The sequence below is a fragment of the Clinocottus analis genome, unplaced genomic scaffold (genome assembly GCF_023055335.1).
Source record: "Clinocottus analis isolate CAN_PGR_092001 unplaced genomic scaffold, fCliAna1.0.p SCAF_23, whole genome shotgun sequence".
Taxonomy (NCBI): Eukaryota; Metazoa; Chordata; class Actinopteri; order Perciformes; family Cottidae; genus Clinocottus; species Clinocottus analis.
Genome location: NW_027175965.1, coordinates 10,151,381 through 10,167,724, shown reverse-complemented (window position 1 = coordinate 10,167,724; position 16,344 = coordinate 10,151,381). Strand labels below are relative to the sequence as shown.

The 16,344-nt window shown below is 41.0% G+C and overlaps 1 protein-coding gene across 2 annotated transcripts in view; it reads left to right on the top strand.

Annotated features, from left to right (window-relative positions):
• The first annotated feature begins 1,295 nt into the window (after window positions 1-1,295).
• Window positions 1,296-16,344, top strand: part of LOC137793677 (ephrin type-B receptor 3-like) — a 104,873-nt gene continuing 89,824 nt past the window's right edge. For both annotated transcript variants that reach the window (XM_068589975.1, XM_068589971.1), the window contains exon 1: window positions 1,296-1,336. The gene's annotated coding sequence lies outside the window, so the exon portion shown is untranslated. The remainder of the gene's footprint in view (window positions 1,337-16,344) is intronic.

Genomic DNA, 16,344 nt, shown 5'->3' with positions numbered 1-16,344 from the left:
TGAAAATAAAACCCTGATGTCTTAATTTCCATATTTTACACGAAAAATACAACTTTGTGTTTTGTGGAAAGCAGCTTCAGTGTTTCTGCTGACAGTCACAGCGCTGCTGAGCGTTAGTTTTGCACTGGAGAATTCCCCCCCTGGTATTGACACCCACTAAGAAAAAGCATACTTGTTCTAAATGGTCAAAAGGCCAGCGTGCGTGGATGTTATGTCTATGTTTGTTGATAGTTGCCATACAGGGTTCCCGTCAATGTCCTTGGGGCTGGCCTGAAAATGGTTAAAGTGTGTTTGAGTCCAGCCTTTGTTACTCGAGGCTGGAGCTATTTTAATAGGTGTTACCGCAGGGGAGGCAGGCCATTGGCTTTGGGATTGAGTTTCTCTTGTGCCAACAGAAGTGGGTTAATTGTGTATACCTGAGCTTTAATCAATGCCAAAAAATGTTGAAAGTATCATCAGGAATGTTGGCCAATAGCCATGGGACCTTGATGAAATTGCTGGAGATATCTAAGGAAAGAATCCTTGCAGCCGGTCTCGACAGTCTGCAACGTTATGTTAAACTTACTACACACACAAAAGGGGAAATAGAAAAAAGCATGAAACGTGAATATATATATTTCCAGCAAACTTAAGAGTTTAGTGCATGTATTTGACATGATGGTCCTCAAAGCATTTCTCTTTAGTCATTATTAATATTATACAATTAACCTAATTCTTGTCTCTGCTTCAGCTGTGGCTCGAGTACAGTTTTTTTCCCCGCAAGTCCCTCTTTCCCTTAAAGAATGGAAGCTTTCGGGTTCCCTAATCTCTATATTTCTACAACGTCACTACGTACAAGAACATTATTGTATGGAAATAAATACATCCTTTTATGGTCTTTGTAGCATAACTGAGCTGATAAATTATATGATAATGTGATATTGGACTGGTGCATATGTGACAAGTTGAAAGATGTGTTTGACCTAATGTGTGTTAGACTAGAGGGATCTTTTGAGATTGTTTTGAAATCTGGAGTCTGAGATCGATTACTTTCGTCTTGATCTTTTATACAGGCTGTGATATTGATGTATATAACTGTTTAAAGCTGTGTTGATTTCATTGTCTGTCTCATTGGAAATGTAATATGTGTTAGAGGGATCGTTTTGAGATCGTTTTGAATTGTTTGAGATCGTTTTGAATCGTTTGAGATCGTTTTGATCTAGAGTCTGGGCTCGACTGCTTTGGTCTGCGCCTGTACATCGCTCAGGCGGGAATTCGCGGTTTTTTCACTTCGGTAAAGTTTTTGCTGAGAGAAGCTTTGTGATCACTCTCGTGATGATTCCTCCCGCTGTTTCAGGTAAGTTGTTTTATGGTTTCAGTATGGATGTGGGATGTTTCCTGAGAATGTGTCTCTATTTTGTTTACTTTAGAGTGAGTTTGTGTGAGTGTGTGTGTGTGTGGGCCGCTGTGCTGTGCTGTGTGCGTGAGTTCCTGCTAGCTGTAGCTAGCTGTAGCTAGCTGTAGCTAGCTGTAGCTAGCTGTAGCTAGCTGTAGCTAGCTGTAGCTAGCTGTGGCTAGCTGTAGCTAGCTGTGGCTAGCTGTGGCTAGCTGTGGCTAGCTGTGGCTAGCTGTGGCTAGCTGTGGCTCGCTGTGGCTCGCTGTGGCTCGCTGTGGCTCGCTGTGGCAAGTGTAGCTGCCATTTTGTAAATATATTGGGTTTTGTGTTTGGGAATATGTATATACCTGTTTGTATGTTGATTATTGTTTTGAGTTTATAAATGCTAAGTTTTTTCTGAGAGAAACTGCTTGATCACTCTCGTGATTATTTTTCCCGTTTCAGGGGTGTAACACATAGACTTACTTGGGAAAAAAAAAAATAAAAAATATATATATATATATATATATATATATATATATATATATATATATATATATATATATATATGCACACCACAACAATTATGTATACGCTCTGTTCAGTCATCCAGCAAGCAACAAAAGACTTTTGTTATTTTTAGGAACACCACCTTTGGGCTTATATTGATGGCAAGCTGCTTCCAAGAGGGGCAATTGGGTATGCAAGCCACATATATATTTCATTAGGCGCTGTATGAATATGTATGAACAAAAGATCTGCAGGGCACTTTATGCAAACTCACACGTTCGTCACAATCACTCTGACTGAAGTAAGATGGTGTTTAAAGAACTTTGTCAAGAGTTTATTTGTCAGGATCAAAGACTCACCACCATAGATGGAGCCGTGGTAACTGTGTGCTAGGTTTATGTGAGCATTATGGTAAAGAGGTGAAAACACTATTTAGAGGCGTGACAACAAGTATGATTCACCTCTTGTTTTCCTGAATCCCATTTTGTTTTGTATTGTATACATATGATAGTAATCCATGCACCTCTGAGCCAGAGCCATATACATATGGACACAGCATATTGTGCTAAAACTGTATTTCTAGACATCTTTCTGCGTTAATTAGTGGTCCGTAAGACTCTCAAAGAATATAAATCATGTAATGTATAATGTCAAGAAACTTCATATAACACGCTGACACGTATTAATTACCCTTGTAAATTTTCGTACTAAATGTGAGAAAAAACACTGCTGGAGTGTCTGCCGCTGTGCAGGAGATTGTATGCATGTCAGTCATCAGCTGAAAATACATCTGGAGTGAAGATTTAAGCTCTGCAAACTCTCTACTGTACATAGACTGGGTCCTTTGGGCCGGGCAAAAGTCACTTCATGCTTAAAGAAAAGTGTGTGCGGTCTATGACAAGTCTAATTACACCTGCTATTGTCCCCTTGGGGATTCATCTTTACTGCCCCCACAGGGACGAGCATACAGATGTTGAACATGTGGAGCCATCTCTGCAGTATTGTTGTGTCCATTTACACTGTTTAAACTGGTTCCCACTAAAGCAATTTTGTTTTTATTTTCTCTTCTTAGTGAAGACCCACTTGAAGAACATGTGGGAGTACTAAGTACTGATGAGCAACCTAACATTGTTGGCGAAGCTCTCACATGGTGACGTTTCCTCCTCAGTGTCTGTGAGCTGTCACAGTTCCCATCACAAATCTTGTCTAATTTATGGTGTGAAGTGTGGTAAAAAGTCTTCAAGAGCTTTTCCATTATAACAATAAGATGAGCTGGCCAAGATCACAGACGCCTGAGATATTTGCATTCTGTCTCCCACAGCTTGACTGGTGGGAATTTGGATAGAAACACGCGGGAAGCATTTTGTTTCATTTTCTGGGGTATGTCCTCTAAACTGTTGGCAAATTACTTTAGAGGTCCACACCCACTCGCCCCCCCGACTGCATTTCTGTCCCCACCAGTGTCGATGTGTTATGAGAAAACGCAGTCTCTGCTAAGTGTCACATCTGCATGGGAGAGAAGGAATGTGGGGGGAGGGGAGGGATGGAGGGTTCTGGGAGTTTGAAGATCTGTAATTTAATCTGAAGCTCTGGAGTTGGGGTTCACTCTGCGGGACAGGACGGGGACCGTCTGCGGATTCTGATTTAATTCAAGCCAAGAAAAACAACACATGGGAAATGATGGCGCTGCCACGTGTTACTCAGTTTCACACAATCAGAGCAACTGATAATTAGAAATAAGACGTAAAGAAGGACAAGGTCCCCTTATCTTATTACGGGTTAATATCTATTCAACAGAATCAAGGTGATCTATATTGCAGACTATTCACATTGTTGCTGTATTGATTAGAGTGGCACAGCATTTCCCGACTGACAATTTTGATTTACAGAAATCAACAATGTGCAAAATGTTGTAGATACATATAAGAGACACAAGATGCATATGTTTCAATACCCATAAGTGAGATCAATAACTTGGATCAATCAACTGGTAACTGTCCTTGTACAGTTTTACTCCCGTTGACTGTCACGTTTATACATTGCTGCCTTTTTAAAAGCCCTGATGATAGAAGATGGTGATTATATTAAAAAGACAGAAGATTGGTGGTGTTTCTATCTTTAGTTCCGACTTGTTTAAAGTCAGAACTAATGACTAAAAACTAAAGAATAGCCAAATGGGTGAATTAGCATTTTATTTGCTATCGAAAGCAAACATCTTTCCTAAAAGCAAATCTGCACATTTCTGTTGCAGTCTCCGATTGAATCAAGCCAAAGATTGTTTGGCCTTGATCTCTTTCTTCTGGAGACGATCTCGGCCACATGCCTTCATGGGGCTCTCATAGGCGTCGCTGTCTCTCAAACAGTATTTTCTGGACTCACGGTCGCAGAGGAAGAGTTTTGCATTCATTGGCTTGTATATGTCGAAAAACCTGTTCATATGAGGGCTCTGCTTTTTCTGCTTGAAATAATTATTTGTATGATGTTAACCTTCTGCTTTTGTGGTCTTCCCACCAGTCAAATCACTTCAGCACTACATGTAATAATTCACCCATTCATACACTGATGGCAGTGGCTGAGGCGCCATCAGTGTATGGTAAGCTAACATTCCTAGAGCGTCACACAGCGTAGGCACAGCGATGAGAGCAACTTGTGTCTTGCCCAAGGTTACGTGGGCAAGACAGGGATTGAACCGGCAATCCTCTGATTGAAGGACAATCGTTGTAACCACGGAGCCACAGTCGGCCATATTGTTTACTACCATTTCCTACAAACTGTGGCGCAGGCTCCATTGTTGGTTTGTCTACGTTTTGTTTGTTAGATTAAATCCCAATTTAGAGAAAACAGGTTGTATTTTGGTTTCGTTCTCCCCAGCCCACTGTGACTCCCGTCTGGGTTTGTGCTGGCTTTGTGTCGCCCCTGCATTGCACCTTTTTTAAAAAGACAAACACACAGCACCCATAACCCCTTATTTCCAGGTGTATCATTTGTATTAAAGATTCAGGATTGAATGGATTCCCCCGTCACCTTGAGTACTTTAGTGAATAACATCCTCATAACCCAACGGTGTGAGATCCTATTTTTATTTAAAAAAAACAACTATTCCAGCAGATCCCAGAGTGATTTCTTCTGGTTGTGTGTGCACACTAATTAAACAAGGTAACACTTCTACGTACTGTACATGTGCAAAACACATTTTCCTTAACAAGGCCAGGAGGTGAATCTTAATATATGCCATATTGTGGATGCTATTTAACAATGAAAAATATAAACATACATGAAACAATCTCTGAATAATTGAATGATGAATAGAAAATAGTATTGAATGCATGTTTCTCTGTATTTCTCAGTGTGTTGAGACTAACCAGCAGAACTAAAGGACAATGAAGCCGAGGTGAGACTATATTTACAGCACCGCAAATATAATAATTCATCCTGTAATAATTATAATCTTGAATTCTTGAATTCATCATTAGACTTGCAGACTATGAACCTAGACAACATCAGATAATTGACAAAACAATTTCAGAGATGGAAAAGGGCTTCAACCAGCTGTCACCAAACATTCCATTAGTGCTCAAGTAGATAACACTTCTATTAGCCTCCATCAAATTCATTTAATTTAATATATAATTTAAGCCTTAGCGACTTTGAACTTAGATTTTATTGCACTTGTGTTGATTAAAGCATAGTTCTGATTCATCATGAATATCTGAACCCCTCAGCAGCGTTTGAAAGGATGTTAAAAGGAAGCAGAAGTTGAGAGCAATGCTTGTGAAAGTTAATTGCGCTGAGAAAAGTTTTGCTCGTCACTGCAGTTCCAAAATCCTGTGAAACGGTTAAGTGACTGTTTGAAGTGGACAGTATATATTTTCGTGGGCATGGTTTTCAGACTACTTGACTTTCATTAGCATTGCTTTGAATGTTGTTGCTGTCACTTTAAAGCTGGAAACGGGATCAGCAAAAGAAGAACATTTCCACATTTTTACTCAGAGCGGATAAATTGCAGCTTTTGCTTATTTTAGGCAAAATGAATATACTTTTTTACTCCAATCAAAACAAAAAGCTAAACATAATGACTATTGAAAGGCCACAGTAAAGCCCTTTCCAGGGAATACAGCCAGCTGCATAATGGATGGCATGTCCTGTTCAAGAATCCTCTATGCAAACCAACGGTTTTAAAGGATTCATCAGTTCCTCCCAGTGCGGTTGTCTTACTCTGTCAGCGCCACAGTCATGCATACAGTCACTTAGGTACAAGACCACGGAGACAGATATCAAATCTTCAAATTATAGTGATCATTGTCGTGATAATTTCCATCCTGCATTCCGGACATGAATCAAAAAGGATCCAAGAGTTTTATGTTTTACCCCGAACTGCAACCATTTGAAGCAGAAAGATGAACATAAAGAATGTGATTGTAGTTGAAAAAGGGCCCAAAAAAATATGCTGATGTTAAAAAAAAAAAGTGTGTTAAATATACAAAACTAGTGCAACAATTCAAACCACCTGAGGAAACAAGTGTAAGTCAACGGACTAAAGCCAACACCAGCTCAGAAAATCAGTTCTCCACCAGCCAATATCAATGTCTCTCTCTCTCTCTCTCTCTCTCTCTCTCTCTCTCTCTCTCTCTCTCTCTCTCTCTCTCTCTCCATCTCTCTCTCTCTCATGTGATATGTTCAAAGTAAATATTTGGTTAAAATGTTTGTTTTGTGTAAAAGAGAAGGTAACACGTTTTTTAATTGCTCCTTCCTACATTTTCATGAGTCAGTGGGTTTTAGTTGCTAAACGTTAGCGACCACAACTGCATCCAGCTTCTCCTTCTCCTGTCATCCCCCTTTCTCTCGTCCTCTCTCTCTCCTGCTGCTCTCTTGCTCCGGGGGCTTGCTAATGTTCTGGAAAACTGAAGGCACCCCCACAGAAAAAGAAGGCCTTTCCTGTGTGTGTTGGTCTTGTTGGAAGTGATTAAAAAGGGATTTGTGCTGGGAGGTTTGGGATTGTTATCGCTGCATTTGATTTATCACCCTGAGCTTGTGCGGTGAGGGTCCTGCTGCTGCCGTAAGAAAACCACACATTTCCAGGTGCACCCGGCACAGAAACCCAAATGAAGTCCATCCAGCGCCGGCACATGTGAGACACACAAACACACAAGCGAGGCGACAACCCCTCGCCGTCTCACATTCTCACATGTTCTGTTGATGAGATATTAGCTTCTGGAGGTGGAGCTGTTCCAGTTGCTTTAAATCCAATCCAATGTGGCTATCGCCACTTGTGAATGCTATGTTATTTTTTAATTTACTTCTGTTGTTGCCCTATGAAATAACTATGTGACAGTGACATCAAATACAACATATTTTATATTAGGGATAAAGATGATTTAATTTCTTATGTAGAGAGCAGCAAATACATATTTCCTTTTTTTCCCTTCAAATTTAACATGTCCTGTCTAAAGTGAAATATTCCAGTGAGAGAGAGACACACACACACACACACACACACACACAGCGTGATGCCAACAATATGCCTAGTCTCCGTGTTCAACATCCGGGTCCTACAGGCGGTTAGTACAGTTGATTTATTTCCAGACTCCCCTTCTGTTCTCTGGTACGTTTCATTCAGATTGTTCAGAATCTAAAATCTGTGAATGAGCATCACTCAGGGCCTCTACATCACCTCAAGCACATGTACAACACACTTAGTGAGTCATCACCAGCAATTCCACTCAGAAAGTAGAGATAATATTCACCTGCTTTACTATAATGAGAACCGGACACATAATCAAAATGGTGGGAATGTTCTACGATGTAAAACCACATTTTTAAATCGGCATAAAAATATCTTCCTCCAGAATCCTTTTCCTGCTCGTTCATCTGGCGCTAATGGCTCAGAGCGACTCGGAGCTCCTGTCTCTTCACCACACCCAGGAGCAGAAATAATGAGCATGCAGGTTTGCTCAGGAATATCGGATTTCTTTTCTGGGAAGGAAGATATGCAGAGAGAATAAGGAATACATCATGTTTTGCCTGCATAATCCTCTTTTGATTACCGTCCAACCATAACACAGCTTGCCAATGACGCTGAGTTTATGCACAGGGGCCTGGACTGAGTAATAGGTCAATTAATGGATTTGTATGTGTCTGATGATACTACCAGAGCGTGTGTATGCGTGTGCGTGTGTGTGGTCAGGTAGGCAATCAAAGACGAGACCAAGAACAACAACCGTGTCGTTGCTGAGGCCAAACTATCCCCATACACTTCGAGCGTGGAATCAATCTCATGCTGGAAACGGGTCTAGAAGTGTGGTTTTGACCCATGACGACACTGAATAATGTAAACGATGATGTTACAAATGCATGCGTGTTTTTATAAACGCCTTCCACTGGAAAGTCGATGCTGTTTCATCTGTCTTTTTCCCCTCTCGTGACTGAGAACCTGAGAAATGTTTAAGATAAACACAAGTTTCATTATTCTGCAGGATGCATTTAAATTGAGTTCCTGTCATATTTTGACGCTGAAAACCTCCCTTCACTGTTTCGCAAGAGTTTTTATAACCATCAGATGGGATGTAAAGCAGCGCATCTGCTTGTGACTATAAAGCTGCTCCATCACGAGGGGGAACTGTGGGAAAAGAGAGGACTTTAACCTCCATTAGAAGGAACAGGGCCGGCCTTATGGGAGGAGACAGGGTCAACTGGGGGGATTCAGTTACATTAGCGAGGAGCGTGCTCCCTGAGTGGTGTTGCTGTGGGTCGGCCCAGAATATTAACGTACATTAGTCAGAACAAAGGGCCGTACCAACGGTGGCAGTGCGATGGGGGTGGAGCAGGTCAAACGCTGCTCGGGGCCAGCTGGAAACCATAACAGCCGGCATTTTAGATAAAACGAGGGATAATGCGGCGATGCCTTGGATCAGGGAGAGAGAACCAAACGAGGATGGACGGGTGAGATTGTCAGTGTCCTTCAGAAGAGACCTTTTGTATTTTCCTGCTGTGCACCCTCTTCCAGTCACCTTGAAGGATTTTAGTTGTGGTCCCGCTCTCCGATCAGATATTGGTTCTGAGCTAATAACCTCATGAGTATGACAGGAAAATACAGTCGGCTTTGCTGGCACAGCTGTTTAATGGGGGTAAACTCAATTATTAAAATGGAATTGACTGTAAATGCGGCGGCGAGGAGTTATGTGGTGATACTGACGTTATTTATTGAGGTGTTTGGGGTCATTCACTGGCGTCCATCTAATATGAAGGAGAAAGACATCGTCCATATGGTTGTTTAATTCTGTGCACGGCCTATTACACGTTCAGGAAATTAAAACAAAGCTCACAGAGCCAAAGGCCGTCAGCAGATTTTTTGTGGAAAACAGCTCGTTTTTTATGTCAGCCTCTTTCATGTTGGTTTGGGACTTTCTCTGCGTGTAGTGATCTGGAACACTGTCTGGACATTTTTCTTTTCCTCGTATCTGTGGATTTGTGTGTGTGCGTGTGTGTGTGTGCATGTGTTGAGAGTTTGTAGACTAGCGTCTGGTCCGGGCTGCATTCAGTAACCACATGATGACAGCGCCCGATGAAGTCACAGTAAACAGTGAGCCAGTCCTCATTATCACTTGTGTGTGCTTTTGGATTTACTTCAGCCAGTCACAAAACTCCCTACTGTTCTTCAGTCAATATTCCTCTGACATGTCTTGGTATGGAAGTTGATACGCAGCCCACACTGAGGCCAGAGCGTCCGAACACCATGTGACAGCTTCTGACAGCTTCAGACCTGAGGCCAGATCTGCCTCCTAATTGTTAAAGTCGAATGTGTGAAGCTCTCGGAGCTGTTGATGTGATACTGTTTGAACAGTAGAGCTAAAAGGCATGCAGCGTTGCTGCAATACTTAAAGCATGCACCACCACAGGTTTCACCTAACAAAAGCTAACACTCACAATATGCATTTTTTAATATTTAATTTAGTTGATTTAAAGCCAATAAAAACATATTTTCTAAAAACATTGAACACATAATCAACAATCAAATGTAAAGATTGGGAATAAGCACCCTTATTAGCTATTTAAATAAGAGTTTGACAGATAAGTCATTGTTGACTGCAGGGCAACTCAATACATTAACTTTTTTTTTAAATTTTAAATATTGCTAAACTCTGATTGGTGCATGAAAATATGTAAAACCAGAGAAAAGTGCACCGAAAAAAACTAAAGTGAAAATAAACAAAAGTGTTAACTCTTATAAGTGGTAGTCACTACTGGCCATTGTCAGCCTGATACAGTGGTACACACAGACACACACACAAAAACACACACACCAGCACACACCAGCACACAGCTCTTTTCTTCCTTTTACAGCATGTGTAACACAGCCACAAACTCTTTTCATCACCACTTCCAACAGCTTTAGCTTTGGTCTCCATCCTTCTCATTATCCGGCACTGGGAAATGAGGATTCAGTAAAAATACAGAGCATCATTAAACACTGTAAACTGTACACTTGGAATGGCAAAAATAGCCCCGTAAAAGGGCTGGAAGAGCGCCAGGGAACCTATTTAATTCCTCCAGCTGCTGGTGTGCGCCGCTGCAACAAATCACCCGTTCTACAGGTCTAATTTGTAAAAGACAACAACGTAAAACATATACAGAGCGTAAAATGTTCACTGAACAAAGCCACTGACTCTATATACTGAGATATATGAGCTGGTACCTGCCAGAGTGGTAATTCTACTCTTTCATGTTATCAACCCAAGACCGGGAGGATGCAAAAATGTGGATTAAAAAAATAACATTGAGTTAAAGTAAATTGACAAATATATGGAACACTGATTAAATGGAAACCAAAGTGTTAAAGCCAACAAACAAACAAAGATCAGCTGAAAATACAGCAAAGCTGATTAAAGATAAATATTTGGACAGCGAGTTAAAGTTAGTCTTTTCTAGCGCGGAGCCATGAATGATAAACAGATTTCACACACAACCTTGACTGAAAGAGCGTTTATGGGTGTTCTCTTTCCTTGAATAAGTCGGTCCAAGCTATTTAAATATGTGAATATTCCTGTAGCACAATGATGGCCATTGGACCTGAAGAACATTTCATTTGTATATTTCCAAAATGTTGCATTTTAGTAAATGTATTAAAAGCAAGCCATATGTGGATCTGACGAGAAGGAAGAAAACACTATTTAACGCGGACATAAATAGTCTCTTTGTGTGCACGTTGAGCTGGACCACGGGCAGGAAACCCGACCAGAGTATTTAACTTGGAAGGTTGAGGCGCTACGAGGCTGCCAGAGCGCACACCTCACCCAGCCGCCCATAAACTCTCGCCCTCTTCAGGCCCTCGCTCTCTGCGGCGCCTTATCCATACTCCACATTGCACTGGAGATGAGATCCTGGTACAGAACCGTGGCTTAATTGGAAAGTTGTGCGAGTGTGATGTGAAGTCAAAGTGCGGCGCGAGACACCGGAACACAGACCAGGGGACTGGAAACAGGCCGCGGACGATAAAGTGAGCTCCCGAGAGCGCATTTCTCAAGTCTGCCATTCGTCTATTTCACGTTGTTTTTATTTTCATTTAAGTGAAGGCACCGTAAAACGTGAGTTGCCTCTTACCCTTCAGAACTCTTTATTTCAGGCATATTACCTAAATCACTGGAGGTACGTTGGAAAAACAGGACACCCCATAAAACCCTGAAAATGGCCTCCTGTTTTAACATACTCAGGGGGACTGGATCACTCTGTGAAAAGAGACCTGTGTTGGATTGAAAGACAATGAAATGGGACAGGCAAACTTCAGAAGCATTCGTTTTAGTTTTCTACTGATTGAGACCGTTTGGACTCAGGAGGGAGATAAACAGTAAACTGTGACGTAACACAAGCGAGCCATCGTTTGCTTTTATTCAGAATATGACACAATATTTCCCTGCAAAGCGGCTGCAGTCCTGAGGTTTAAACCACGGGGGCGAAGGGGGACGAGAGCTCAGGAAATATGTAGCTCAACCTTCAATTTAGTTGATTGATGGAAGAGCCAACCTGCACCTTTTTATCTTGTTATCAGTGATCAGAGGGAGCGAGGGGGGGAAGTGGGTGAGGAGAAGGAGACAAAGAAAAATAAAAATACATTAGGACGGTCAATCATGCAGGTTGAAGGACTTTTCGTTGGTAACCCAATCTTGTAAAGTGCTTTAAAGATTTGACAGATTACTTCATCATTGCATATTTATGTGATTTGACATATGTGTATCAGCAGGTTCAGAACAAAGCGGGTCATTTACTTTACATTTTACTGTTTGCTCTGAGTTTTGGTGAAATACTGAAGGGTATGGACACATGTTTCCTACCAAAGTGAGGAATCATCTCTGAACCCCAGCGTTGTACATCTGGGGATCTGAGTCCATTTTGCTTTGTTCTCTAAAAATGTGGAAGTGCTTATGCGATGGATCCGTGAGGGCCGAGCTTTTGTTTAAACATTCAGGGGACGCATTAAGCCGCGAGTCTCTGGGAAGTTTGTTGCATTAAACACTTCATTCCTGCTTTCTGGCGCACTAATGTATGGTGGAACCGTTTGTATTCATGTCGAGGAAAAACTAAATTCACACGACAGGTGACCAAAACACTAAATTGTTATGAAATATAATGAAGTAATTGACTCTCGGACATTCTGTATTCTCTCATTTCATGTTATCTCTGCTGAGTGAACACAGATATGATTAACTCTATTGTCTCATTTGTTTGGGGATGTAAACGTGGATATTCACGTCAATGATGAAGTCACTGGACTGGACGAGGACTATAATAGCTCATAACCGACATTGTGTTCTCTGAGAGGCCATATTGTTTTGAGGAAAAAATGTAATATTGTGATAAACTCGTAATAAAGAATGATGGTATAATATTGCAAGAAAGAAATCAACCAATATTGTTCTATTGAGTCAAGACTTCTACTGAAGTATGGCAACACCACTTGGACAAACTACAGAAATGCAGTTTACCAAACTAACGGTAGTAATGACAATTTAAAATTTGCTCAATCGACTGGATATCTTTGTGCTTATTAAGGAGACTTGGCCTCCACCTATATATATATATATATATATATATATATATATATATATATATATATATATATATATATATATATATATATATATATATATATATATATTATAATTACAGCCTTCATCACTCTGCAATTATGAACCTCTGTACCTGACAACAAAGTCAGATTTTAAACACCTTTAACAGTAAATGTATGAAAATCAGCAGACGTCTATCACTTTCTTTTCAGTTTTGTTCTGTTTTTACCCTTTGAATGTCAAGTAAATGTCTGTAAGATAAAGTACATGACAGTATTACCAAGGCGGTTTGCTCTGTGCATATTTCAGAAATAACGGCTGCACAAATGAAGGAAACTCTCTTGATCTTTGTAAGATCTCTTCTGGTTAATCCCATGTAGACGACCTTGCTTGTGCGTCTGTCAGATCCACCCAGAGTCCCAGTGCATCGGGCGAGCGGGGACTCTCTTGTTTCATGCGGTAACTATAAAACATGCCCCAAGTACTTGCAGAAATTGCGCTCTAAGCCACAGCCACAGCACTCCCCCTGAAACACTTAAAAAGGGACAATTACAACCTCGTTGGAATAATGGCCGCATGCATTTGGGAGTTGTCGGAAGGCTCAAGTGGTTTTAAAAAACTTTAAAAAGCTGAAGGGGTTTTAAAATATTGCTATTTGTCTAAGCAACGGTAGTGAGGAATGTTAGCTCAGGAATGCTGGGATCACTGTCAAACACTGTTATACGATTTAACAATAGAAAAGCTGCCCGGCACAGAAATATGAATCCACAAATTCCCCCTGTTGTTTTAGTTTGAGCTTTGATGTAAATCATTGAGTCACACGTTATAATCAAATCAGGCAACCTTTCACTCACTTATCACATTATTTGGCCCGCGCTTCATGTGCAGATAATGGATTCCCGTGTGGAAAGAAAGAGATCGATATTTTTTATTGCCTGGTGAGATGTTTCTAACCACATTAAAGAAACCATCCAGTGTCAACACTTAACCCCTCGCAGGGATGATGGGATTTGTTTGCCCGGCAATCTGGTACTAATCTTTTTTCTTCTTCTTCCCATCTGCTTAGTGCATGGCGGGGAAGGAATGCAGCATTCATAAGCTGTTATTAGCTGAAGATGGATTTGATTTTCTTCATCTGACGGCCTCATCTTAAATCATCTCCAGTAAAGTCTGATACTTTATTTGTCTACATCTTATCCTGTCCATCTGACCCACTTTCACATATTCACACACCTTGACTGTGAATCCATATATATATATATATATATATATATATATATATATATATATATATATATATATATATATATATACACACACACACACCCATCAGTAAGGCCATAGCTAACATGCAGCAGATGCTGAGGCTGTGGGAGAGTGCAGAGCCAGCGAGCTGCAGAGGGAGGAAGTCAAGTGTACTGTTTTTTACTCTCATGCCACTTTTCTTTATTTTTTTTTCCAACTTGGCCAGTCCTGTTGTGGCCGTGATGCAGGGTCCCAGGGGCCCGGCGGTGAAATAGTAATATGGACCATCTGACACCTGTCAAAACAGCCCTGTTAGTTGAGCGTCAAGCCCTGTCAGCTTGCAGAGGAAAGTGCTATGCAGCCTCTCAATTTCCCCCTCCTTTTCTCTCTCTCTCTCATTCCCTCCATCTCATTTCCTCATATCTTCTCCATGCTCTACTTTGCCCATTTATCTTTGTCTTTCTTACACTCTGAATATATTCATATTGTAAATGATCAACTCTGAGTTTCTAGTCGTATCATCATCATTCCAGATGATATGCACTTTAGGATTGGAGCCACATCTGATACCAATGTGAACCGACAGCGAGGAGGTTGCATTTGTTTTCTTAACTTCATTTCTCTGAAACGTATTGTGAATATCATGTGTCTTCCTTTGCTCCGTGCAGAGCTGCTGAGCTGCTCAGGATGCCAAAATTAGGACAGAGCTCTCAAGCGAATGATGTAATATTTACTTGTCATGGCAACACTGACATATTCAGAGATAGTGGCATGTGATGCATGTATTGGGATGTGATTTAATGAGCAAAAAAATATCTTTGTTTGCGCTAGAAAAAAGTTAGTGAGCTATGTGTGACTCTTCTTTGGCCTTGGTTCCTCTTCCTCATCCTCCTCATCGGCCTCACCCTTTTCTCAAGGCTTCGCCTCCCACATCTCTTTCTCCTTCATCCTACATGTGCCTCATCTCACCAACAACTGCATATTATAAAAGTAATACCACAAGCTACCTTGAACTAAGTAGAAGTGTTTCTCTCCGTGCTTCCTCTTCCTCCTCCTGGTGTCTGGCAGCAGATCGCTCTGGAGGTGCAGAGGGAACATCAGGCGAGGAAACTTGTCCTGTCACGGTCTGTGTCAGTTCAGCTCAATTCAATTACTATCAGGCCTCTCTGTTTACGTTGGATGTTTGCGATGGCTCTCCCAGTGTGGAGCAGGAACTGGGCAGGGTTAGTTTGTGTGGTCTGCCTCCTCCCAGGCTCATGAGTCCTTTTGTGTTGGATATAAATTAAATAATAGAACAAAGTTCTGGGAAATTCATACAAGATCGTGGTAGATTTTTACAGAAAAAAAACGACAACAAATTTGCGGATGCATGGCAAACATTACAAATGTCAAAAAGTGGATGTTTGTATAGTAAAATTACGTAACTTCCCATAGTTAATATAGCAGATGTTCTGATAAAATCCTACACTCCTGATTTGTAAAGGCAACACTGAAACAAAACAAAGGTTGTCCTCTATGATTTTACCCTTTAGGTAGTTAAACATGGTGTTTTCATGCTAATGACGGGTCTTTTTATTTGGCCTAGAAAAGCAAAAGTGTGTTTTAAGAAAGCGAGGTCATATCAAGTAGTACAGCAGAATGCAATAGTTAAAAGGAAATAGTCAAGAAAAGAAACAAGACACAAACCAGCTTGCTCCTCATCTGTTCTTCATGTTTTATTAAAAGCATACCCCTGGTTAAGCTCTCATATCCTGCCTATTAAAACAAGGCGAGCTGGAACTGCCACTAAAGAAACTAAAGGCAATTGTTTCCAGTGTGGAGTCATTAGAAGTCGTAATGAGTCTCCGGCAGACGATTCCAATGTCCTTTCCAGTCGTCCTTCCTGGTTAACACTGAGGAGGAAGACGTCCACATTATTGCACTAATCCAGTAAAGCCTGAGATCCCTCCTGGTTATAACATTTGATAGAAGAAATTAATATCTAGACTATTCCACCCTGAACTACTACTGACGTCACTTTCTGTGACCTCGGTTGACATTGAGCAAAGCCCTGCCCTTGATTAGATGTCTCTGTGGCATTGATCGTGACTCACATGAGGCATGCTATTGAGGTTTTCTGCTTCTAATTCAAGCGCTGCCTGAAGCACCAACAGCTGATGTTGATGTGTTCCTGTT